Genomic DNA, 26785 nt, shown 5'->3' with positions numbered 1-26785 from the left:
ATGACATGCATGGCGTCAACACGTAACAATGCAACAAAACATAGCATAATATAACCCCAAATAGTGTTAACACATGCATCTATCTACATAACAAAAGGCCAGTTCCTTCAATTCCCCAATGTGCGTGGGAACAGACTAAGTGAAATTGCGAAAGCCCTAAATACAATCAATGTGTATCGTTCTAACATACTAAAGCTAGAGCTTACGCCGATGTCTCCTGAAACAGCGTCTCACTCTTCGGTGACATTTCCAGACTTGAACGCCGAAACGCTTTCGCTTGCGTCTGTCGCAGACGCAGGTACGTGTCGCACATGTAACACAGAATTGCTTTTGACAGCCTTTGGTCATCCTTGTCTCGTAATGCGGTTTCCTCATCGTCCTTTTGTTCGCTTACAATTGCTCGCGTAGCAGAATCGCAGGGCGTCATTGCCAAAATCAGATTTTCCCAACTTGGAAATTCAATTGCAAAGGCCTCATTTATCTTCCGGTTCCTATTCGATTTCAATTTTTAATATTACAAGCTTACTCGCATAAGCGAGTTCCATGTGGTGCCTACCGTCCGCCTCTCAGTGTCCCTAAACATGTCAGTTCCGTCTGCTGTGGGCACAAAGTATTTTATAACGAACAGCGCAGCTTCGTAACATGCTCCACTTTGTTTATCGCGAGTGTTTCTCAAGATTTCCTGTGAAAAGTATTGAAAATATTATAAAATGTGAGTCGCGCTCGGGCCACGTATACCTATATGTTTGATGGGCGACGATAATCTAGCGCACGTTCGTGGCATACATCGTCGATTCACGACGGGCTCTAGGTGGATATCATCTTGAAATTCTGAGTTTTCATCAATTACGTCTCCGAGCAATACGGTAGCACAGCGTATCAGCTTTTGTAACATTATGCTGGATAAGCTTCGTGGACCCGGGTCCGATCCCTGCGAAAGCAGTGCATGCATTGATATTCCCTTAATTGCATTCACTTTCCGACCTGTTGTGGGAAAAGGAATGAGATTAGGTTTCTGGGCTGATCTTTACGAGGAGAACGAGCAAGTTTTTTTTTTTTTACTTTAGATATTTACTTAATAGAGAGCCATGGCTTCCTAGTTTAAATGTACATAAAGTTCATAAATGCTCTCCTTTAGAAACCGCTGTAGAAGCGTTGCATTCAAGAGGGAAAGCTGATTGCTATTGCACATTGTACAGAGATAAATATTTAGGTATTGGCCTCTCAAAGCGAGACTGGCCAGGACTATAGTAAAAAAAAAAATGGCATCTTCTACCTGAGGACGTAGCGTGGAAAGACATGGCGAGATTAAGCGTTGCTCTATATCTCGTTGGATGATGTTCTAAGAATAAGCGGGAGCGACATTTTCGCCCAGCCCAGCATGCAAGCCAAGTGTTGCTGAGCGGTAGGGACAACGCCCTGATAACTACGGGGTGCCTAACAGCCTCGACGGGGAGCGCTTCCAGTGGAGTTGCAATAGTCGCATTTCGATGGTACGGCACGAGATGAAGACGACGGGCTAAAATATTAGATAAACTTGGGTACGCGTAAAATGTGCGTTGGATTCGAGCATGGAGTACATACATCTCAAGACCAGCTTGGCAGGAATGCTATACTCCGTTTCCTACATCAGGTGCAGCGCTGTGAAAGCTACGCGAGTAGTTCGGTGACGAAAACGTATCACTCCGCGCTGTCCGTCCATGTTTCGCCGCAAGCCAACGGCGTTTGCTTGCGCGAGCATGCACGTAAGGCTGCGGCCACGGGCTGCCAATAAAAAAAAAGCGTAAAAGAAACGTAGCGACGAACAAATTGATCTAAAACGACAGAATAGATAGCGTCATACCACAGTTTATTTGTTTTTCAGCATTAGAACATTTTTCATTCAAAACTAACTCTATATAAAGGACAGTTTCGCAGAGTTGCTATCAAGAACATCGAACTATTTCTAAGCACGAATTCAGTCACTGCGAAAAATTCCCAGTTCCGCCCGAAAGGCGAAGTACCGATTTCGATAGAAAATTTGCAGATAGCTGTACGAAGTACGGGTAGTCGTTTTATCGGTCGTATAAACTCGTAAACATTCGCTTGCTAGCTAAATTAACAATGATAGTATGTGTTAGCGTTACTGAACGATTGCGTAGAAAGACGCAATAATCTTTTTCTACCTCGTAAAGCAGGGAAATCTGATTAGAACTATTATAAAAATTACGGAAGAAACTGCACTTTTGTTGTACAAGTATGCGTATGCATTGTGCCACTTGCTCATCTTCACGCAGCTTCGGATGAATATGAATGTTATCAAATTTAATGTGAGAATTATAAGCCCTCATTAACATTTATCATTAGTTACGAACGTTATGAAACTAGGTCGGACCTTTATGAACCCTTATCTGGCACGATCCACACCCTCCAACCCTTATCGGTCGTTAGCAACTTTAGCTCAAATGTACCGATCCTTATCAACCCTTGTCATCCTTATCGGGCATGATCGCTTCCTCGTCAACCCTTATCAACCTTATCGGGCATGATCTGACCCTAATCAACTCTGATCAGTCCTTATCAACCTCATCAGAATTGCTACGACCTTTAAAAGCATTTACGCTCTTTGGCATGTGATACATCTGCGTCGCAACATTGTTAGCACTGTTGAGACCAATATAACCCCTCATCACTCTTTATCGTTCTTATCGGCTCACTGACTGCTTATTTCTCTGTGTTGCGCAACGCGAAGCACATGAGCCCTCAAAGGTCGCGTCATTTCGGTGGTTTAAGGAATGCACCGGCGGAAGGAGCATCCTGCGACAACAGAAACGCATCGGCGATGTAGCGTGTTGTGCATTAATATTTTTTTGCAAGATTTCTATTTTCCTAATGTGTACGACACTCCGCGTCAGCTATACATGTGGTCTTAGAGATGGCTTTTATTCCACCATCACCAAATCTTTCAAGAAGGCTTCCACAGGAACTTTTCTCCTTTGACATTCGTACGGTTCACATACATTCACTTTCTGCGAGCGTGAGTCTTTCATATCCTGGAATGCAAATTGCAGACTTTGCCATCAACCCGAGATAATAGATCTTTGCTTTATTAGTTGTCATGACCCATATTATTTTTGGGACATTTTACAAAGAATTATAAAAAAACCAACTTGCTCTCACATGTTAGGGTATCCGGTTGCTACCTTTCAAGAAGCCAATCAGTAGCATACCATATGATTTGTTTATGTTCTTGGGACCCTATTCATTACGCAGGAGTCGCATGATCGACAGACTTGCCGAGCCATCTCGCTCGACAAGGTCTGTTTCTCGAGAAGTGGCAGTCAAGTGCGTGCTGTGGCTGAACCCTTTGATCCCGTTCCTGGGTGGATTTCGCTTCTGGACGCCTGTGTTTGTTTGCCCGATTTTTTTTAAACTTTCGTTAGATCGCACAGCGTTTGTGCATTTGCTTTGCATGTGTGTCAAAATGTAATTCAAATAATTTACGCATGTCACCACTCATATTTCCGTGCAATAAAGGAAAGAAAAGCCGGGTGCTTAGCCCAGTGGGCAGGACACTCGGCTTCTCAGCGTGATGTCGTAGGTTCGGTACTCGCCACTGCCAACAGTTTCCCTTTCGGATTTATTTTGCTTTAAACATTATCTCTTAATAGCGAGTCGTCTTGCGTGACAGATAGACGGATGGGCAGGTTTCCTGTTTTCATAGGCGTATGCGTGCTTACTTATCTAGAACGCGCTTGAATCGGGCATCGGGCGCAAGTTAAAGAACTCTAGGTGGCCAAAATTATTCCGAAATTGCCCACTAGGGCGCGCCCCAAAATCAGTTCGAAGTGTTGGCACGTAAATCTCAAGAATGTTTTCAATGACGGGGTGAAATCTTGAGCCCTCGCTTACACATTTCTAGATGGTTACGTGGACCCAGCTCATTTTCTGCATTCATATACGACGGTCATGTTCACTTTGATGTACAGCGCTTAAAAATTTCAATAATTTCAAAGATGTGCACTGACAAGACGCTCAGTGCCATGTGAAGGAGCGCATCTCCTCGTACTAGACATAATACAGTACACTATTCCACACATTCACCTTAGCGTATATAAAGCTCCTTCAACATATCAGCGTCCGACCCCAGCAAAAGTGCACAATTGTGGCGGCATTGAGCACGCAAAGCGTATCTCTCTTCTGCTGCGTTGTCTGCCATGGATATTCTGCGCATTTATTGGTTACGGTACACGGTTGCAAATGATCAGGTGAGCTGGTAAGCGACAGGCGCAATGTCGCGCCTGATGTAATAGCCTAGCTGACGGCGTTCGGACAGTGGGACATTCCGCGCGTATGCGCCTTCACTCGCTGCTCTGGCAGGTGCGCTTTGTGAACGACGAGAATCCTAGGGTCGACCAACGGGCACGTGAAATCATTGAGTACTTGGAAAGTTGAACCTCGAGGGAGCCTTCAGTGATTCATTAACACCGAAACTCTGAGTATGCGGCAGCTATCATATGAATCTGCTGGGGCGTTATAACGTAAAACTATTCCTAACCTTTTTATTCCAATTGTACACTGTTTTGGACCACGCCCGCTTCGCCTGTCTGTCGCTCGACGGCACGAAAACCGTGATAGCTCCCTATCTGATATCACGTGCACACACTGATTATGCATGATTTGATCCAACAAAAGAAAAAAATTCTTATTTCTGATTCGAACCCTTTTCGCCGTTAGCCCTCGGTTATTGGTCGAAAGTTTTAGGGCTGCACCCACTTCACCTGCCTGCCAGGCGACGTCACAAAACCCCAAAAACTCACATCGTCAAAGTGACGTGTACGCGTTACAGATACGCTAATATGCCGAACAAAACTGAATTTTCTTCTGAATAGCCGCAGGCTGCCGCGTTCCGCAAGGAATAAAACATGGCTGCCGCCGATCACTCAGGCACTGGGGACTCGCACCTGCCAAAGAGCATGGAATTATTTCCGTATAATAAAACTTATTGCGCTGCCATGTAACGTTTTGGAGCACTTTCAGAACGTTTACGACCTCGTTCTGCCAACTCTACTTTGCGAAGGAGCCGTTTCAGCATCATTCTTAAGCTTCCTTTGCTTGCCGCCGCGATTTGCGATCAGCCACCACAATCTAAGTAAGGAAAAGTGTACCAATCGCCCACGCTGGCTCCACCCTCTTGATCCGGCTATCAATCTTCAGTTCAGTGGCTCGGCCCCATCGAATCCCTCGCCTCTTGAGCATGCTCCTCGCCTTTTGTCAGCCAATTAGATAAGACAAGCCGCTCAGTGTAGGCAATTTTATTTGTTTTTCAAGCAAACTAAAGTGACCTCCTATGAACGAGGAAAGCGTTTGATTGGTCTGTTCAGACAACCCTGCGGGTGACCGTCTGATGCTTGCGTTGGAGGTTACGCAAATTTGACGTCAGGAGATTGGAATAAAACCATATTGGAACAGTTTTACGTTATCCGGCCCCTGATTTCATGTTGCATGAAGCGTTTAAGAGGTTGCACAATGCTCAATAATTAAAGCGATAATGTCACTAGTGTGTGCTTTTAGCTCGGTATTGAAGTAAAAATTTCAGAGCATCCACCGCACCTCTGTTCATATTGCCTATTATTCTTTATTTCATTCTAAGGTGCAGCGCCCGCAGTCCAGTTAGCACTGTGACACGCCCTTGAGGGTTTTCTTGAGGGAGCCGCACACGCGCGATATTCAAGCGACCATTGAGGTGTGACGGGCGGATCCTGCCGCACTGCTGCGTCGTGGTGTGGTGCAACCACAAAGCCGTTACATTGCCAATAGAAGCAGCGACACACATTCATTGTTACCTGATAAGGTACCACCCATACCAAAATTGCAAGAGTGTCGCAAGAGTAAAGAGTGATGTTTCCAGCAGAAAATAGACATATTGGTCTTAAAACGCCGTCATCGCCATTGTGCGTTCCACGTCACCAGCGTTAATTGCTATGGCGCCATTTGGTCGGTAGAAATCGAAATACGTAAACAGTTTTGGGTGACGTCTCTGCCCAACAGGGGCGAAAACAAACATCTTATCTGAATAATAAGCGCACAACATCGCCCATATGTTATCCTCAGCATGCGACAGTGAAGCGAACATTGATTGTACCATTTATTTCTTGCTGGTACTACGAATAGCATGTAGCGAGAGCGAATTCACATCGAAGCGGGACACCTGGTTGCCATTACGTTTTTACGCTGTTACAGTAACAGGCGGCAGCCGCCTCGTGCAGTTCCGGGTGACAGGCGAAATTTTCTGGCTAAGCGAAAACTTCCAGTTTCGCCCATATTGCGAAGCCGTGATGCGCTAACCCGATCAAAATTACGCTGATAATGTCCAGCCCTGTTTTCTCAGGTATCGGTCCGGCTAAAGATGGACGTACGCGTATAAGCAATGTGCTTTATAGAAGAACATTATGAAATCGCAAAACAATACGTTTTAAAAGTCTATTTTGCAGTATCTGCATGAAAGAAGCGTCCATGCTTATATGGTATTTCTTTCGGACATTATGCTGCTTGGTAATCCTGGTGATTAAAAAAATTCACTCTAGACCACGTTGTCTTCAAAAAGGTAGGGTGGCGGTTCTCGGTAGTAAACATGTGGAGAAACATGGTTACTTTCTTTCTCCTATCGGGCCTGTCACTTCTTACCATTGTTGTAATCAAACACTTCTGGTATTATAATTTTGAGGTACGGTATACACCAGCCCGTCCCCTAAGACCGAAAGAACTGTATGCGATCCCCAAGACGGCAACAAAGTATGGAAGCCGATCACGGCAATATTATGTTCCAGCTATCTGTAATAAATTACCAACGCCTGTGTTACAAGTTAACACAAGACGTGGTATCCAGAAATTACTCAGGTTAGTCGAAGTTTAAAAGAAAATTTTGCATAACTGCTTCAAGATTTCGTTCCTACCCACTCATGGCTAACTCTTCTAAAAAACCATGTGCAATTTTCTGTGCCCTGACAGTCAGGCAGTACTGGTCAAGACCTCTGAGGCTTTGGCACGCCTGTTATCTGTGTTTTGTATTTATTTGTGCACAATAAAGATTGTATTGTATTGTATTGACACGTTAAATTCTATAATTTAATTAATAAAGTCTTCATAATGTTATCGTTTTGCCGCAGGTCAGAGACAGCACGTGGTTTCACTACTTCTATCTCCAGGGTTAACGACGGCATTTGGCTGAGCAAATGTACCAGATGGTGTACCACATAAGCGATGCATGGAGAAGCAAATGGGAAAGAAAAGCTGCGAAGTTGCCCAAACACGTAATTAAAAAAAGGTAATGGGGAGGAATCTTCAGAGAAAACTATTTACATTGTGGCACTGGCTTATGCGTGACAACTCGCCTTCACCTAGTTTAGTGTGCGCCATAAACGAAAGATGCCAAGGTCTCATTTTGGAGCCATAATTAAGCATCGGATGTCATCAGGCACTGAAGTTCACTGAATTTGTTCCCGAAATAAAGAACCTATAAATAATTGTTATGTGTTTCGTCAAAACAAGCAATGTCATGATATGCATGACGTCAACATACCATCCATATAACGTAAGATAGTAATCTGCACTCATTATAAAAGAGCATAACCACAATTAGCACTTACACAAACACCTATATAAGGAAGCTTTGGTTCCGTAAGTTTGCCGAACAGCTTGGGAACCGCATACTTTTTTTTCTGTACTCAGTCGACACGTGCAAGAGCCTCTTTGTCCCGGAGAAAAGGGTAGTCCTAAATAAAGAATATTTTTGTTCCATTCCTGAGTCTCTTGCGAAATAAGATTTTTAAACTTGAACTGAATGAAATCGAGAAAGGATTAAAGTACGATCAATGTGTCTCGCTGGTACTCAAGCTTGAGCTTACTCAAGCTCTTCATCAACTCCCACGTCACTCTTCGGCGCTTTTGTGGACTTGAATGCTCAGACGCTTTGGCTATCGTCCGTAGCGGCCATGAAAAGGTATTACACAAGTAATACATTTCTGGTTTTGACAGCCGTTAGTAACACTTCTATCTAAATATGGTTTCCTGATCGTCTTTTTCTTTGCTTACTTTAGCGTGTGTCATGAAATCGCTCGGCGCGGCTGGCACAATCACATTTTGTAAGTTCGTAAGTACGTTTGTTAAAGCCCCCGCGCGTTCCTCTTTATCGGCCAGTTTCTGTTCACTTACAATTTCAAAGGGTAGGGTACATACTTTATCTGTATAGCCGAGTTCAATGTGGGGCTGTTCCTCCTCTCGGGGTTCGTAAATATGTCAGCGCCATTCGCTTTGCACGCAACACATTCTGTAAGCTGCGACGCTGCTTTCTGTAATGTTCCGCCTATTTCACCACAATTATTGCTCAAGATTTCCTACGATAAGTACTGAAGTTGGTATAAAACGTCGGGCACACGAGAAGCGCGTTTGTCCCTATATGTGATAGGCTACGATAGTGTAGAGCACGTTCGGTTCGAAACGGGACCAAGTGCGATGTTCGCAAATTCTAAATTTTATGAATTAAGTTTCCGAAAAATCGGGCAGTACAGCTATTTTACGTTACCTGCCATGGTTGCTTAGAAGCTAGCGCGTTGGGCGGCTGAGCACAAAGTCGCGGGATCAAATGCCGGCAGCGGCAGCGGCATTTCCATTGGGGTAAAATGCAAGAACGCCTGTCTACTATGCAGAAGGTGCACGGTAAATAACCAGAGGTGGTCAAAAGGTATCTGGAGTTCCCCACTACGTCGTGTCTCATATTAAGATCGTGGTTTTGTCATGTAAAACCACAATATTAAAATTAGTCATTTTACCTTTACAGGTGCGGCTTGCTAGTTCTTGCGACATTATGCTGGATGAAAAAAAAAAGAAAAATCTCGCCACTAAAACTCGGATCGAATCGCGGCAAAGGCAGTGCATACATTGACATTTCCTCAAAAAAAGTTAATTTCCGCCCTGCTACGGCGAAAGTACTGAGATTTGGTTTCTGGCCTAATCTTCCCGAGGGTAGCGAGTAGATATTTACGAAGAAGGTTAACCTTGGAGATTACCCTAGTCTCTCTGAATAAATACACATAAAGTGCGTGAGCGCGCGTTTTTTACAAACCGCTCACCCTAGTCGTGGGAAAATAGTTGCATTATAGAGGAAAAGTTTTTGTATTGCACATTGTAGACAAAATTTTAATTTAGGTTTTGATTTCTTGAAGAGGGGTCAGTACTTGTAAATAAAAAAGAAACAGCAGGTTCACCCTGAGGCTGTAGCGGTCAGAGCGATAGCGACGTGTAGCGTTTATCTTCAACAATTCGGAAGGTGTTCACACGAAAATTTGGAGGACGCTTCAGCGTCGCCTCTGAGAGTGGAACGCGATAGTATTACGAGATTGCCGACTGCTTCTCACGCTTTCCAGCAACTGCAGCGTATGTAACCGTAATATTTACCCGGAAATGCTGGCCGCGAACGCTATGCGCGAAGGCGGGCTTTATGGTAGAAAAGTGGCCTCTTCCTTTGGTTGCGATGTGGAGGAGGCGCGCGCCATCTGGAGGTACTGCAAGGAACCGGGCGCGCCGCTCCGAGGCCTTCAAGACATTCGCGCGCCGGCGCGCGCATATGGCGGACTCCATGGCCGGTCTATGACTGGTAGAAACGCTTGAAAAAGGGTTTGTTGGAGTCTTTACGAAACAAACTTGTTTTCTCGTATATTCAAAGTACAATCCGACGTTATTGTGTCTGTAGGTTGTGTTCAATTCTAACTTTACGATTTCGCTAGGTATTGTAGCTTGAGAAATTTAATTAGTTCATTAACTTCCTTGCGCCTCATGGAGAGCCTGGGTGCAGGTGGTTCAAAAGTCTTTTTGCCGACGGGACGCCGACGCCGGATAATCTGTGACACAGAGCCCTTAAGGCTATTGCATTAAAAGGCGGGTATCACACGTCGGCGTGATCCAGCATGCAAGGCAGCTGTCGCTCAACAGAAACAACAACGACCAGGTATCTGACAACGCCGCCACGACGGCGAGCGCCGCCAGTGGCGGTGGCCGGCTCCACACGTTGATGGTGCGGCACGAGGTGAGACCGACTGGCTGAACTACTAGATAACTTTAGCTTCACGTTTTCTGTGCATTCAGCTCAGACGAAAACATTGAAGAACCGCTCAGCAGGAACTCTAGAGTGCGTATAATGTGCTTGCACACGACGTTCGCGTACGCACAAAGCTCGCAGAGCCAAATGCACTGCCTGCCTACGGAGACCATCTCACCTGACACGCGTGGGCCGGGCATTGTCATCGATAACATGACAGCACGACGACGCCGGCGGAGCGAACGCGCTGTGAACGTCCGTATATTTGTCATTGCGATAAAAGTATAATTCCATGCTTACGATTTTAAAGCTATCTACCAAAATATGTTATTGTGTGCACATTGTGGGTTACAGTACTGAAGTAGCAATGATACGCTGTATGGTAGCTGGCGACTACCAAAAAAAATGACAGGTCTCACACTCTGTGAGAATCATTCCGAAGGAAGCATTCATCAGTGTCGGTGAAGGACGCAGTCCATATTTAACGATCATTTGCAAGCCTAGAGTGTACGACTAAGTTGGACACAGTTTTCACCGATGAAAACTTATGTCAGCATAATGTTGTGGCGATGGAACACGTGGACCCGACGCATGACGATGAGGGAATGACGTCACCCCCCGAAGTTCATGTTGACCCACTCCTCAAACTTGAAATTGTTCCACCCCAACTTTCAAATTGGTGCACCACAATATTGCAAGTTGGCTTAGCCTAAAATTTAATTTCCCAGCTACCAATTTAGGTTGATCGTTCCTCAAATCTAAGTGGGCCCATTCCTAAATTTAGGTTGGCCCATTCGAAATTTCAAGTTGGCCCACCCAAAAATTTGAAGTTGCCGCACCAAAATATTTCTAGCTGGTCCACTCCCTATATTAACTTGGCTCACCTTCATTGTTCCAGTTGGCCCACCCCCAAATTTCCAGTTCACCTAACCTCAAATTTGAAGTTGGTCCGCCTCAAATTTCAATTTGGCCAACCCCCAAGGTTGGCCCAGCCTCAAATTTAAGTTTTCAGCCCACATCAAATATCAATTTGGCCCACCCCCAAATTTCAACTGGCCCACCCCCAATTTTACGTTGGATCACCCTAATTTTACCTTAGCCCACATAAAATTTCAACTTAGCCTATCCCCAAATTTCAAGTTGTCCCACCTCTACTATAAGCTACCCCATGCATTAGCTATGTATGGCTATGGGCATTCTCTCCAATCAATTTTACTTTCATCTTTTTGTTTCGATTGTTCCTTATCGCTTATAGAGCTACCAATCACCTACATTTACACCATTATAACGTATAAATCTGTTAAGTTCGCAATTTACGCATTTTTGGGCAAATACGTGGCATTACATTTTTCGCGTGACGAGCCTGGGGATCGCGCCCGAGAATGCTTACGCATAAGAATGAGAGGCGTAACGTTAACAGACCGCAACAAAACGGTTTGGATCAGAGAGCAACGGGGACTAGCCGATATTGTAGTTGACGTCAGGAGAGAAGAATGTAGCTAGGAGGCCTAGGGTATACCCGGTGGGTCATTAGAATAACAGAATGGGCGCCAAAAGAAGAGAAGTGCTGTCGAGGACGACGGAAAACTAGGTGGCGCTGATGAAATTATGAAATGTGTGGGCTCAAGTTAGAATCAGCTAGCGCGAGACAAGCGTAATTGCAGATCTCAAGTAGAGGCCTTCGGCCTGCAATGGACATAAAAAATAGGTTCCTAATGATGCTGCTGATGACGATGATGAATAGCCCCTGGGAACGTTCCGCTCAATAATCACAAAGATCCTTATAACTCTTCGTATGACCAGCGGAAACGAGCCCATGCAGAGTGCGCGCTCTACGGCTACGCCAATAGGATGTGCAGAGGGGAGCGCTGGTGCCAGTGCTAGCGTTCACGAATGCCATTCTGTGCTTAAAATCGAATATTTTTTCGGGGTTGACGTTTAACCAAGCATGTTTTGGACGGTTGGCTTTGAGAGTCCACGGTCAAATCACAAATGAGGCGAAGCAGGGTGACATGGGTTGGGCATCAATTGAAGTCCGAGAAGTGTAGTGCGAAATCAGTTTTGAAGAAATACTCAGCAACGTAGTTCAAAATGAGTGGGAGGCTGAAGCACGCGAGTACCTGTATGAAATACGAGGACACAGAATCGCGGAAGAGGTTAAGAAAGTAGCCAACCAAGTACTGGTTAACCTGAAGTGCAAATCGACAGCGAGGAGTCATCAAATAGAAAGCGAGAAAAACGGACAGCCGAATGGATCCAAAGAACGGAAGCAAATATCATGGAGACTTGAAATAATGTGAAGAAACAAAACTGGAAGGAAAAAAATCTGTAGGACGACACAAAGGGCAGTGCTTTGCTAATTGAGGCTCGCGCTTGTTGCCTAAGGACGAAAACATACAAGAGCAAACGCTCGCAACAAGATGTGGCATGTGCAGGCTGCAGCAGAAATCCGGATACCAGTGGTCATATCCTAATAGAATGCGACGGGATTCGTAAAGTGAGATCAGCAGGTAACATTCCCTTTCCAGAAGCGCTTGGTTCTAAAGTGGACGAAAGCACCAACCGATCCGCAATCGAGATAAGCAAGAGACGTTTAGAGTATTGGGGGAAAAAGCAGGGGAGATATTCATACGACCAGATCAATTAAAGGCATAGATAGCGTTTAAAATAGCGATAACAGTTTTGAGCAAGAGAAAAGAGACTGAGGAGGTGTACACAAAAATCCTTGAATAAAAATTGCTGGCTGTCCCGTAATTGAGAGTTGATGTAAGGGTGAAATGTCAACCGGCAAAGCAGACTGGTTGGAGGTGATACGAGCCACAATCTCAACATGGGTGTAGCGCATATTCGCAACGACACATCACATCACACCATACCACACCGCACCACACCACGCCATACTGTACACCGGTCCATATGGGCGCTGTCCTGCTAGAAGAAAAAAACCATGCAGCTGAAGGCCGCACGACAGGCAGCAAAAGACGCCAGGCAGACATAGTGCACTGTCCAGCTAGAAGAAGAATGAATCAAATTCTAGGGTTTTACGGGCCGAAACTACGATTTGATTATGAGGCACGCCGTAGTGGGAGAGTCCAGATTAATTTTGACCACCAGGGTGATCTTTAACTTGCCGCCAGTGTGCGGGACACGGATGTTTTTGCATTCCTGCCCCAATTGGAAATGCGGCCGCCACGGCCGGGATCGGATCCCGAGACATCATGCTTAGCAGCGCATCAGGATACCCACTGAGCTACTGTGGCAGGTCTGACTTATTCTGCTGACCACTTGAGGCTTCATTCATTAGCTTTAGGCGCCTTGCCCAATGCGCGCTCTACTCCCATTTGCTTCATTTCAACCTTCTTCACACTCGGCAGCTTCTGTTGATGACTTCTCTTGCTTTCCAAACGGCCGACTAATTTACCTATTTGCAGTCGACTCCTTTACTTCTTGCCTCTTGTTCTGCGTTTGATATTTGGGCAATCTACACCGTGGCACATACATATGCTGGGAAACTGACCAAGAATAAAAAAATTTCGTGGCCGAATCCACTCTGTGCAGGTGGATTGCCTGCGAAGCTGTTACCGAAGACACGGCGTTTCCAGGGAATGCACTAGCGAGGACGTCGAGGGCACTGCGTTTCTTTGTGGCGTTTTTCACGGTTGAGACGCGCGACAAATCGTCCCGGAACCAGAGACAGTCGCACACTGCGCAGGAGAATCTGAATTCCAGGTCGAGGAACTTGCGCTTGAATTTCGAAGTCGCTCCCTCGAACAGGGCGATCTTGTCGGCGTTGTACTTGCGGCGTTTCGCCTCGTTCTCCACTTCTCGACCCTCGTCGCAGCTTGAGCTAGCCCGTCCCTTGCGGTGCGCTTCTTTGACTCTCGCCTGATGCTCGGCCTCTCGGTTCGAAGGGTTTCGCCGACGACGTTGCTTGGAGAGCCTATATTGCTCCTTTCTACGCGCATCGTATTCCCGTTGCTCCTCGGGAGTTGTTACTTTCGGGTGGCCTACCCATAGCTCATATTCTAACTAAACCGCGTGCATATGTTACATATACGATGTGTGGTTTTATACGTAGACCAAGACATGCGTATTCAGATGCACCTCCAACTAACGCCACTCGCTTCTACGCAGGAACCTTATAGCAGCGCCAACTAATTGTTCGGTGACTCTCCCCGTGATCTATCACGCACGGTGATACCATCCCGCCCGTGTGCGCTACATGTGTTTTTTTCGCTAAATCGTTGATTTCTATAAAGCCGAGCTTTCTGTGGACCGCCATGAAAGGATCGCCGGTTGGTAAAGGTAAACGAAATCTTCCAGAGCGATAAGTACAATTGTTATTACGTTAATCGGTCCAAGCAGGACAGGTACAAGAGGCAAGATAAAAGTGTAAACACAAAAGGTAACAGAGGAAAACATTAAGTAAAATGGAAATATAACACCAATTAGCAGTACGTATCGAGGCTCTAGGTCACAGAAAATTGGCTAAGGAGAAAGGAAAACTGAAAACATTGGTGTAAGGAAAAAACTGGGTTAAACAATGGGTGTGATGATGTTGTGTATGTCTAGTGGACAAAGGAGATAAGTGTGCATGCTGCTCAAGGGCTAAATTATGATTAAGAAGTAGGCAAAGAAAGTTGAGGCATTTTTTTTTCGTCGTAGTTCAAGTTTCCAATGCTGTTAGGAGCCAAGAGTTCGGACGGTGAATCTGTATTTTTATATTTAGAATAAACAGAATAGGCAAACCTAGCAACCTTTCTTTGTACAGCTTCAATTTTTTACGTTAGCTTTAGTGAAGGGGTCCCATAAAACACAAGAGTATTCCAGTTTAGTTATTATATAGTTAGTGCAACTGAGTAGTTTAATGTTAGAAGGAGGATTTCTAAGCTTTTGTTTTAGAAAACAACGTACGGTAGGCGGCAGAACATTTGTTGTCCATGTGTGGGTTCCAAGAGAAGTCATTACTTATTGTTACGCTGAGATGCTTGTAGTTTATTACTTGTTGTAGTGATCTTGAGCCAAGGTTATACGTAAAATCAAGAAGTGTTTTTGTGCTAATTACGCAAAGATAAACAGTCTTTTGTGCGTTTAGAGCCATACCGTGTTCGTCACACCAGTTTAACATCTTATTAACACTTAAATTCAAGTTCTGTTGATCATTAGTACAAGTAACTTGACGAAAAAGCACACAATCACCCGCGAAGAGTCTGATTGGAGTTCCTGGTGGTACTACGTTAACAATGTCATTTACATAAAGTAAAAACAACAATGGCCTCAGAACACTGCCCTGGGGCGCGCGGGATCTTACAGGAAGAAAGCTCCAATTGTTCCCATCTACTAAAACAAACTGGACGCGATTTGTCAAGTAGTCTTCAATCCATGCAATAAATATATCTGGCAGAATTATGTCTTAAAGTTTCGTAATTACTTTAGGATGAATAATTTTGTCAAATGCCTTGCTAAAATTAAGGAATATGACGTCCATTCTACTGCTCTTATCCAGACAGACAGACAGACAGACAGACAGACAGACAGACAGACAGACAGACAGACAGACAGACAGACAGACAGACGGACGGACGGACGGACGGACGGACGGACGGACGGACGGACGGACAGACGGACAGACGGACAGACGGACAGACGGACAGACAGACAGACAGACAGACGCACGGACGGACGGACGGACGGAAACAGACAGACAGACAGACAGACAGACAGACAGACAGACAGACAGACAGACAGACAGACAGACAGACAGACGCACGGACGGACGGACGGACGGAAACAGACAGACAGACAGACAGACAGACAGACAGACGCACGGACGGACGGACGGACGGAAACAGACAGACAGACAAGAAACTTTATTTGGTTCAAGAAACTTTATTTGGGACTACGTTGCCGTAGTCGCGGGCCACACCCGCGCCGAGGGTGGAAAACTGTGATCTTCAGTCCTGTCGCAGGCCCTTTGGACAGCCCGAAGCTGGACTTGAACGCCATTGCTCTTGACGGCTTCTTCCCACTCTTCTTGCCTGTTGAAAGGCCAGTGGGCAATGCATAACATTGCCACAGCATGTGGTTCAAGGTGGACCATTCCTCGCCGCAGTCTGGGCAGCGGGGATCCACACCCGGAGTGTAGTGGCTCAGCCTGGATCGAGACGGAAAGGAGCCCGTCTGCAGCATTCTCAGCACCGAGGCCTGTGGTCTGCCTAGCTTCTGGCAAGGAGCCGGAAACTGCCTGCGTTCCATCTGGTAGTGAGCAGTGATGTCGTGGAAAGTAAGCAGCGGATCGGTTGTTCGGTCGATCCCCTGCGAAGCCGGGCCCCTCGGACCGGCGTGGTTGACGAGACCTCGCGCCTGGTCGTGGACCAGCTCATTGGTGTTGATCGAGCTGGGGGAGACGTTCCGGCCCACGTGAGCAGGGAACCAAGTGATGACGTGACGCGCCGTGCCTGGCTTGCGGGTCCTCAGCACCGCCGCAGCGTCGGCCGAGACCGAGCCGGCCCGAAAGGCCATCGCCGGCGACCTGGAGTCCGTGAAAATCTAGGTGCCCCGGGTTCGTACAGAGCCAGCGCCACTGCGACTTGCGACCGTCGAGTGTACGACAGACGCTGCATTCAGGCTGTTGCCCTGGGGGTGTACCACCGTGGCCGCGTACGAGTTTTATCCGGGATACTGCACCGCGTCGACAAAGGACGCGAGCCCTTCATTCTGCAGGGCAGTCTTGATGAGTGCTGGGGCCTGGCTGTTCGCCGGGCCTCGTTGTGTTGTGGGTGAACGTTCCTAGGGAATGCAGAGACTAGAGAGGCGTCCCTATCACCCTGGCAGAGCGGGATGGCCACGACTGCTCGGCCACGACTGCTCGGCCATGGCTGCCAGACCTGCCATCTCGAGAATTCCGCGGCCGGCCTTGGTGGTGGACAGGCGAATGATCTGTGCCGTTTTCTGTGCCTCTGCGACTTCGCTCGGGGTTTCTACTGATTTCTACTTCATGATTTAGATTGTCCAAAAGCTGGGGGCCCTGAGTGTTTACGCAATTTTATATTGAAGTCTTGCTCTCATACAGTGTCTCTGTGCTTGAATAATATTTTTGAGAAGTCCTTGGAACACAGTTCACTTCCGGCTGATTGGAAAATGGCATCGATTGCCCCTATACATAAAGCTTGCCCGTGCAACGTTATTAATAACAACCGTCCTATTTCACTCACTCCTGTCGGCTGTAAAGTTCTAGAGCACGTTTTACATACCGCAGTAGTCAAATATATGGGTAGTAATTCTTTATTTAACTCAAACCAGCATGGATTTAGACAAGGATTATCATGCGTCACACAACTAGGTAAGCACACACATGTCTTAGTGGCAACACTGGGCGACAAATCATCTGTTGAATGTTTTCTTCTTGACATTCAAAAAGCGTTCTACGCTGTTGCGCTTTACCTGTTGCTGCAAAAACTAACCAGTTTTGATAATATTGATAATAATCCCCACGTTATTGCGTGGATCGCCCAATATTTACGCGAGAGGCGACAATATGTAGTCGTTAATGGTGAACAATCTGCAATAGCTAATCTTACGTCAGGGGTAACTCAGGGATCAGTTCTGGGGCCCCTTCTTTTCCTACTTTATATCAGTGACATTAATGAGAACGTACAGTCCCTTATTAGGGTATTTGCAGATGGCTGTATACTATACCGCAAAATTACGTATGGAAATGAATGCTTCGTAATTCGTAACGACTTATATCCATACACGAGTGGTGTGAGCGATAGGAAATGAAACTGAATTTCAAGAAATTTGTATGCATGAGGTTCTCCAGAAAAAAAAGATCCTGGAAAATTTGAATACATGATAAACTGCTCTCCGGTAAAAATGGTATGTGAATATAAATACCTAGGCGCTTACTTCTGCCCTTCTTTATCATGGAATCGGCATGTGGATTATGCCGTAGGCAAAGGTTGTCGAAGCTTGTAATTTTTACCACGAAATACACGTGCGTTTCCTAAACAAACCCGGAAGTTAATATGTATATCATATGTAAGGTCCGCGCTGGAATACAGATGCTCTGTGTGCGACCCTTCATGAGTAGCTAACAACGGAAGACTAGAAAGGTTCAGTCCATGGCGCCAAAATATGTAATTGACACAACAATGTATGACAGGCAGTTTAGTGCAACGAAATCTAAGGCAATGCTTAAATGGCAATCTCTGCAGCACCGAAGTTTCCACTGAAGCTTTTACGCAGCATATATCAACCTCATGCTCGAACTCCCCGTGACGTGTACATAAACTAGCCTCGCTACGCATCAGCATGCAAAGATCATGAACACAAGATTAAAGAATACAAATGTAATACATCGGCCTTGAGCAGCTCATTATCCCCAAGAACCATCAGTCAGTGGAACCGACCTCCATCCTCAGTTGTAGGAATTGCTTGTCCTAACAAGCTCTTTTCCGCATTGAAAACGATAGTGTCTCTTGATCATTAAGGCTTTTTAAATATCGCATGTACGTATGGCTAACAGTCACCATGACCTATAAAGAATTCCATTCGCAGATGGCATTGTTTTCTTTTAGTGCCTCTTTTTTTCACCTTGATCTACTGTATCTTCACCATCGCGCTTTCTTTCTTTTGCAGTTTATTGTTTGCCTTGTTTTTTGCCTTTTCATTATGAATCTTTGCAATCATTGTGCTTTATGTACTTTATTTTTCACATGTGATATGTCACATTCGCAATGCGCCTGTGTCCGACGTGGCTGCGTGAAACGTGGCTGTGTGCTTTTGTGTCGGCCAATAATAATCTGTTTTTCACTTACACAAATCTACGCAAACCTGCAATTCTTATGCTTGTTTTTCTTCGGTACTCCCCCCCCCCCCCCCCCGGGATCTGTAATGCGTGAATGGGCACTGTGGGTACTAAATAAATAAGCAGTAATTATTTCCTGAGTGAATGAGTGAGTGCATGCAAACTAGCACACAACCGAGGGCACGGCAGAATCAAAAGAAAACGGTCATCTGAACGAAAGCCCTTATCGGAGTGTCTTCTTACCTGCACAATGAAAAGAAACGGGTTTTGAGTGGTAGGCATGTTTCCGATGCGGCCGTGCCCTGTGGCCATAAAGTAAGCTGGAAGCCCTTTTGCAGCCGGCCATGACAGTGTCGCCGCCTGTGGTGGCGCCGCGCAGCGCTCCAGGCGCATTGACGTAGAACGATGATTAATTCGCTCCCACGGCGGCCCGCTCAACTCGTGAAGCACTTGCCGAGGCAGTTCATCGAGATGAAGCGCACTTGCAGCAGCCACGAGGGGTACCGAGGTGCTTGACACTGGACTTTGCAGAAGCCTAAGTATCTGCGCAATGAAAGACAAACGGGTTTTGAGTAGTCGGCATATTTCCGACCCCGCGGTGCCCTGTCTAAACTTTTTCTGTGTATTGTTTTGTCAAACACTTTTGATGCTGTTTTGCATTTTCATTATCGCTTTATGTTTTCGTTGCCTTTATTATCTATAATTTTGGGATAGCTGCCTCGAAATATAGCCAAAGTTTATATTTTGTTAGATTTAGTAAAACAGAAGAAGCGTTCACGTCACAGATTTCTGGTGTGATAAAATTTAAAACAATATTCTGGCTTCCTTCATCTCCGCCATCACATAACGAAGAACGCGTTCTTTTAAATCCTCCCGCAGTCCCTATTTTCATGCTTTATAAGCAGATCGTGCATCGGAGTTAACGAAGTGGGCGTTATTAAGTATCGCAAGATTTGCGATATGTGCTAATGTGGTGCAAGAGCGCTTTCAACTGTGGTATTTAAACTAGACTGAGGGTCCTGAGCAATGTTCCATTGTTCTCCTATCTCTACGTCTAGGAACTCTGGCATCTGTATATTGCTCCAGGAAGTCACATTGCCTTGACGGCTTTAGCGTTGCGGGCTTAGCCTCAATGATATCCTCTAAATAAGCCATCGCACCTTAGTTCCAGTACGGAATAGCTACCGTGCGCAATCGCAGTTATGCGGTGACGTCTGTGTCCCGAATGAAAGACACCTAACCCGATGGAGACCTTTCCACGAATTCGGTATACCGCAAGCTTGGTTGCATTCTCGTCCAGTGGCAATTATTTTTATGCAGTCCTCAGGTCAAGCGAACTGAAAACTTCACCGTGAATATTTGAAAGAAACTCTCGAGCATTTGGAGGCGTAAACTATTTGGTTAATGTGCTTGTGATTACGGTTTGCTGAAAGTCACCGTACAAACAAAGGGGGCCGTTTATCTTCGATAAAGCGACGATTGACAGTGACTATTCTCATGCCGCTATTTCAATTAACACGCCCTCACTTAGGAAGCGACATATCTCAGCAGCTACCCCCAAACCCGGCACAAGCGTTTTTGGGCCCGCACCGGTCGGAGACGCGCTCACATAGTCTACAGCCTCATTCCGATGTGACTATAGCTACGTGGCACGAACACTTGTTCTCCCGACGTGCGCCCAACGAATTGTTTGGCCATAATCTAGGGCTGCGCATTCTGCGTTTCGATTTTAACGTGACAGCGTTAAGGAGCTCGTGTGGCAGAAAAGCCGGTGTTGTCGGCTGCGTTGGCCGTGAGCGAAAAATCCTGGAATGCAATTCAACAATAAAAAAAAACGCGAGATGGGTTGGGTTGGAATCGAACCAGGGTCTCCGCAGTGTGAGACGGAGACGCTACCATTCATCCATGAGTGTTTTTTTTATTTATTACCGGCTTGGCAAAAGAAAGTACAATGTGAATATTACACGGCCATAAAAAAACTAGTCAATGCCAGGCCAGTGTGTTGTGGCAAAAACGATGTAGGCTAGTCACTTTGTCCAAAGCACTTAGCCAATCAGGAGGATCACTCTGTGCACAGAAAAATTCGCGTATATATAGCACGCTTTCAATGAACTATTCATATGCTGTGGCCTGAACAATGCGCTCATGTCTAATATCCATACGCGTTCGCCCCATGCTGTGCATGTACAGAAGCATTAGCAGATCGACAGGCACTCCCTCTGGTTACGCGCATCGCAGGAAGCGTATCCCGAAACCACTTAACGGCAAATCCTTTTGAGTTCGATAGTTCAAAGCGACTCAAAAGCGCCTCTAGTGAATGCGGTGTTGCCTTAGAAACGTGCCGTAGAAAGTTATACTGCGGTGTATATCGGTAATTATGAGCATTTAAATTACAGAAGTCGCAGTTAAACGAGTAGCGAAGTACGTTTCCGCTACATTTCTTCTGCGCTTGGCGCACACACAGAGGCATCTTGCGGCAAACACAGAAGACCCCATCCTCGCAATGTACCGCAGTGCCCCCACAGGTGGCGCGCCATTCGCCCGCTTCTCCCCTTCGTCTCGTTTGAGCGCATGGGGCCGTGCGGGGACCGGTGAGAGGATGCCCCAATACCCTTGTGTTCAATACGTTTTCTCACTCTCTCCCCTTCAAACTTCCAGCGTGCGTCACTCGAACTCTCGTGTTTAGGTGACGCGGCTCCTCCTTCCGCTCACAGCGCGATTCCTAGGTGCAGCGTCCGATGCGGGACGCCTTTGACGTGATCGCTGCGTCGTAGCGCGTCTGGTGGGAAAGCGTAATCTGCGATGTGTGCCGTGCTGCTGGCGAGGAGTGATGCGTCTGCGTGGATCTCCCAAGCGAGCTAGAGGACGATCCCATCGAGGCGTCAGCCAATGATCGCGTCCGCCTTCATGGCGCATCGCGTCCAGGCAGTCCGTGCCGATCCCGACGTTTGGCTTGCGTAGATCGTTTAGAGTGGGCGGTGCGAACGGGGGGGGGGGGGGGGCTATAACGCTATCGCATTCCACTCTTGAAGGCGAAGCTTAAGCGTCCTCCAATTTTTCTACGGCATCCTCTGGCGAACGACGCGAAGTCCTCGGCATTTAGCATAATCACATTTCCACCTTTCAACAATTGACTCCTCAAATATTTCTCGTCCATGCCGCAAACAACGACATCTCATTTCATTTCTTCAAGCAGCGTCCGAAAATTGTAGTGCTCCGCTACATGTCGAATTGTGCGTACAAATGTAGAACGGTGTCAAGTCTCCACGGCCCCGCCATTAAAAAACGGTAGAATGCTGCACCTTTGTTTACCTGTGGCGCGTAGTAAGTAATAAGTTGCTTTGGTGCATTGCCGTAACAATATTCACGTGCGCTCTTCGAATGGAACCGGGTGTCCCAAATTTGGACTGCGTTATCGGAGAGCGACGTCGCCTTTATTGTCCGATGTCTCAAACTGACCAGGCTTCTTCAGCCTCTTGAAATTCTGGTGCACACACAGACGTGACCTTCCGCTTACTTCATTGAGCGACTCGGTCACTCGTTCAGCTCACATTGCGCTTCAGCGTGGGTGCAAGTCCCACTGTCGTCCCCATTGTTGTGTCACGAGCGCGTAAGGCCTAGTGTCGCGCGTATACAGGCTACTATATATTTTTCTTTGATTTATTACCGCTAATAATGTCACGTCATGGTTTGGCTGATGGTGATTCCGATGGCGTATCGGGTACCGCTGAAAATAATGTCGTTCCGTTTTGCGAAAGGGAGAAACCTCATGAGCGAGTAGTGAAGCCTGGTTAGATGAAAGCAGCTTCCATTAAATTAATTGTAAAACACTTTGCAGCTGAGTATGAGGCGCGATCCAGTGACACGAGTGTGCTATTTAGCACAGCGCATGTTACAGAATACATATTTTCATGCGGTCAATATGCTCTTCGTCTTCGTCATACCGCCGCATAATGTTATGAAAGTGTAACAAAGTAGGTTGCAGCTGAGGATGGTTGACGTTCATTTTTCTCGTAGCACACAGGAACGCATACCCACCATTAACAACAAGAAGGACACGCTTTGTCGCATCTTTCTGGATATGTTATTATGTGCAGTTGCCAAGCTTTCTATGATCGTACTTGCGTCATGAGGCTCAAAAGACATGTTAGGAGCTCGGTTTAGCGGAGGCAAGTAATACACATTTTTGTCAGGTTGAGAACGGAGAGTCGACTGGCTTTAACAGGTGAATAAAAACAGGTGAATTACAAAAAAAAAACAGGTGAATTGCGGAGTGGCTGTCGTGGCACCCCCGTCGGGCGAGCAGGGGGCAATGACCCCCACGTGGAGGCATGGAAGGCGAGGCACAGTGGTTTCCCGTGGAGCGGGGACAACGAATAGATGGACGGTCGCCAGAGACAAGGCAGATAAAGCTGTTAGCAGAAATATGGCGAGAATCTACTGTGCACGGCTTTTTTTTTTCTTATGTTCGACGTACACTCTCTTGGCTATATTTGGAACTCTGTTTCTACGCTGTTTGTATTTTTTGTTTGTGTTTCCTAAGAAGGCCTCGCAACACGTTTTTGTAAAGTCAGGAATTGTATTAGTCATTAATTGAGAACATTTTAGTACTGTTTTCTATAAAAAAAAGCTTTTTGAATGTGTTCTTTAGAAGATAACTTATGGTCAATTATTGACCACGCTTTATCACCTCCACAGTGCGCACGGTCTTTGACGGCTTGCGCTGCGGACCATAGGACGGAGCAGGGTGGTGACCACAGAGCCAAACTCATCCACTGCACGTCAACTTGGCACGCAGTTTAACTTTTTTTTAAGTGTTTACGCGAACCCCGCTACTCGCGGTTTTGGCGCACACGGCTTCCCGAACTCAAAAGCGGCGCCTAAACTTACGCTGCAGTTATTACGTGAAGCATCTATATGCTGCCACTACAGTCACAATCGCTCTAGCAGCGGTATTACAGACGTGTTCAGAGGAAGTGCGCAGGCCTATCTACGGGGTAGGCCTGCTTAGTGCGCCGCGCCAGTGGCTGTTTGGCCTAGATCGCGTCTATACGGCGATCGACGGACTCTTCGTTGCCACGGAGACTTAAGTGCTTCATAGCTTACACGAGCTTGACCCAAATCCGAACGCACTACTTCGCAAAGCAACGCGCACAAACGACCTATACGCTTCCCAACCACCGCTGCCACAAAGCAGATGAGGCTGCCGAGTGTGAGCCACAAACTGTAAATACCCTTTCGCTACCGGGACGCCGGCAGGCTAATGCAGACTAATCGGGCTTGACAACGCTGCCCGTCTTCCGTTATTCAATGCAATTCATTCGTATCTCTGGCGCCATATTTGCAGCCGACAACTCCAAGAAGCGAACGAAGGCTCAAGTTCATTTTAAGCAACGCGGCTTGTCAAGCACGTCATCTATAACCTTAAGAAGAGCTGTGAACAAGACAAACACGGCGTTCGCAATGAGCGCTTGCAACGACGAGAGTAAAGAAACGAAAGAGCGATGACAATTATGTTTAATTCGATGCGCGCCAATTATACGCTCAAGGACGCCACTGGGACACGCAGACGCGCATTGCATTAAACGTTTGTTGAAGCTCAGCGACGGCACGACTTTGCACAGCGGAGCAGCCGGCATATCTTAAGCAGGCGACGGCCACGGAATGCTGGAAGTGCAAAACAGAATTTTAATGTGGAGCCTTTTCGTGAAGTAGATATTTTTCATATTTTTTTTAATATAGGCGTAGTAAAATGAAAAGTGCTAGCATTACAGACGCTTTCGGGGCCCTTGGTCACGTCACGACTGTGCGTGGCCTTTTTGATACACCCATCCAATATTTCTACGTGCGGCCGATCGACATTGCACCATCATGTGTATTTTTAAAAGACGAAGGTTCGCACAAGCCGCAGAAAAGAATGTGCGGTCTTCAGAGCGACATTACACCATCACTGCTACGCTAAAGCGGGAACTGTTTGGCTGAGGCGTTCGCTGCGTCATTATCTCGCGTTATATATATATTTTTAAATATTTAATGTGTTCCAAACGTTTGGAACGGCCACTAATTGATTACAGCGAAAGCGCCAAATAAAACAACGGACGAAGGAAGGAGACACGAGACAACCGCGTAGGTGCTGCTGACAGGCGCCTACGTGATTGTCTCGTGTTTCCTTCCTTCATACGTTGTTTTATTTGGCGCCTTCGTTGTAATCATGCATAACCAACTCGGCCACCAGCACATGCCCTTGATTGAAATTTTCAGTTTGTTTTTCTGAATCGGTTCTGTTAGCTTCTAATATTTCCGTTAACGTACTTTCGCGCTGCGGGAAAATTAATATACTAGCAAGTCACGTGTGCCATTAGCTCGAGTACGAAAAGTAATAACATAATTCTTCTTAGGGACACCGTAGAAAACGCTTGAGGTTAATGATTTCCAACCGAACTATTCTGCTTGTACGCGAATCACGCCGGAAGTGCGCGCCATTATTAGTGAGGCCTAATGGAATAACACGGCAGGCAGTGATGATTTGAACGACAGCCGCAAACTCAATTACCAAAGGAGCAGCTGCTATACTTGTTAATATGCAAGAAAGTTGGCACGGTGAGATAACCTTGACATTACTGCCAAACAAAGTGCCTGCATCAGCGACAAGCGGCCAACGAGTCTTCGAATCCGCTTATTGCGTTACTGTTGTGTGCACGTTCACAGAAAGTGCCGGAAGTCGATCCTTAATTTCTCACTTTGAGGGGCCGCGTTAGCATTCCTATTTTTCAAAAGGGACTCTCGTGGAGCATTTCTGCGGTTTCTGGGCTGCTGCTTTGGCTACAGTAAGTAAGTAGTTATGTTTTAGAAGACGACACAAGAGCGACTGCTCGCGAAAAGTTTGTAGCCTTGAGATATTTTCACAGATTTTCAATTCTTATGCTCATTAATGAGAGTGTTCTTCACCTCTGACTTATTCAGGAAAGCAGCGGTAGCTGCTTCGCTTGAAAGCGGCAGGCGTCCTTCGTAATGACTGAAAGAGAGTCATATGATTGCTTTCTGGTAAACGTAGCGCAGCCTTCCGGTAAAGTATACCAGCAAAAATGGGAATAGGACAAGGTTATCTTCAGTAAAACTTTCCGAGGCATAAAAAAAGAAAGAAAAGAAAAACAAAACCAGAAATAATAATGAGAACGCATTCGTTCACAAAACGGACCAGGGCAACGGAATTGATTTGTAGTTAACACTGTCAACATGAACCTTCTTTTTTTTTTTCCTTTCAGAGCAACTCGGGGACTTAATTTTTTGTGGCCTTCCTGGTTCAAGATTGCCTAGTTCAGATCATGAAGTTACTCACTGCAATTTTATTAGCGAGGCTGACGTGGTGTGCCGACATTCCAGGTAATTTCCATATTGCCTATTTTTCTCTCATTTAAGTTACTCTTATCTCAAAAGTCCATGTTTATCACTGTTTTCCACGTCCTGCTTGTCACTGCATGCACCTAACGTCATAATTTGTTCTTCAATAAACGTCAAATGGTCCTCGCGATGTCACTACGTCGACGTCTCACAGTCTGCATTCACTTTATCCAAACATGCCCTGTTGACTGGAATCATGCCATTGTATTTAACGCCATCGCATCAGCGGGTTTGACTGTTGGTCGATGTGACCGTTACACTAATCGAACGGACACGCTCGCTGACCAGTTGCCTTCAATCTATCATTTGGGTTCGGTGATGGTGCCGCATTACAAATGTACCTTCATTGTAGGAATGTTTTGGTCGCTTCAAAGCAGGATGATAACACGAGCTAAAAGCGAAGTCTTTGACCTTTGTGAAGCCCGTGAAAATACACGTGTACATTGTACTAACGTGGCCAATTGCTCCTTTTTTCTCAAAATGCCTGAAAATTTTGTCAG

General features: G+C 46.2%; 1 long non-coding RNA gene across 2 annotated transcripts in view; it reads left to right on the top strand.

The window, feature by feature from the left end:
- Positions 1 to 26785, top strand: part of LOC126529216 (uncharacterized) — a 530839-nt gene that overhangs the window by 478311 nt on the left and 25743 nt on the right. For both annotated transcript variants that reach the window (XR_011896100.1, XR_011896101.1), the window contains one exon: positions 26150 to 26267. This is a non-coding gene — a long non-coding RNA (uncharacterized lncRNA). The remainder of the gene's footprint in view (positions 1 to 26149; positions 26268 to 26785) is intronic.

Source organism: Dermacentor andersoni, chromosome 8 (assembly GCF_023375885.2).
Source record: "Dermacentor andersoni chromosome 8, qqDerAnde1_hic_scaffold, whole genome shotgun sequence".
NCBI classification, from domain to species: Eukaryota; Metazoa; Arthropoda; class Arachnida; order Ixodida; family Ixodidae; genus Dermacentor; species Dermacentor andersoni.
This window is presented reverse-complemented; position numbering and strand designations above follow the sequence as displayed.